We start from the raw sequence: 924 nt of genomic DNA, 5'->3' as shown, positions 1-924 counted from the left end.
CATCCCCTGGCATCGGGGCCACCTCGCTCCTGGCTCTTGCGGGTCCACGGGCACGTGCCCAGCCAGGACATGGCACTGATGCCATTGTGCCAGCACTGCTGCCCTCACCGTGCCCAGGTTATGTCACAGCCCCATGCAGTGCCAGGGAAGGCGGGTGCCCAAAAGGAGGGCTCGTCCGGGAGTTGAACCCGGGACCTCTCGCACCCGAAGCGAGAATCATACCCCTAGACCAACGAGCCGGGGCAGAGCCCTTGCCCCTGCCCTCGGCCACTGTGCTGCATCCACCCGTGGCCGTGGGCACGGGGTGATGGCTCCTGGGTGCCCCCATCTCCCATCAGCGCCCTTCAGAAACGCATTTCACGTGGTCCCAGGGCTAACGATCTCCCTCTCCTCTGCCCCACAGGGGCCGGTGTGGGTTTGGGACAAAGGACAGGAGCTGCGAGCGCCGGCCTACGGGGAAATGCCCCCAGCCGTTCCCCTTGCCCAGCCCACAGGAGCTGCCAGCCGTGGGGGTCAGCCGGGTGCTGGCGCTGGGGCTCCCACAGGTGCCGTGGAGAGCAGGACTGGGAGGACAGCTCTGGGGCAGAGCGGGGCGGGGGTCCGGGTGCTGTCCCCGAGGGGAGGGCTGCCTGTAGCTGTGCCGGCGTGGGAAGCCACGCTGCTGAGGGAGCCCCGGCTGCACAGCCGTCAGCATGCCCACACGTGAGGATCCCCCTCCACACAGCACAGCCGCAGGGGCAACGGGGAGAAGAGATGATTTTCAGACAGCCTGCCCGCAGCGAGCCTCCGATGCGAATTATATCGCACTGCAGGCTGTGCCAGAGCAAGGGTTCCCTCCCTGGGGCTCGTCCGACCCCCAGAGCTGACCCGGCGAACCGGGAGGAAGGATGAGGCGCAGGCAGGGGAGGCAAGACTCGCCCCTCT

At 67.7% G+C, this 924-nt stretch overlaps 1 non-coding gene across 1 annotated transcript; it reads right to left on the bottom strand.

Moving 5' to 3' along the window:
- Positions 1-167: 167 nt before the first annotated feature.
- TRNAP-CGG lies at positions 168-239 on the bottom strand. Its single transcript has one exon. It is a non-coding gene; the product is annotated as a tRNA-Pro (tRNA).
- Positions 240-924: the final 685 nt, after the last annotated feature.

Source organism: Phaethon lepturus, unplaced genomic scaffold, assembly GCF_000687285.1.
Source record: "Phaethon lepturus isolate BGI_N335 unplaced genomic scaffold, ASM68728v1 scaffold1965, whole genome shotgun sequence".
NCBI classification, from domain to species: Eukaryota; Metazoa; Chordata; class Aves; order Phaethontiformes; family Phaethontidae; genus Phaethon; species Phaethon lepturus.
This window is presented reverse-complemented; position numbering and strand designations above follow the sequence as displayed.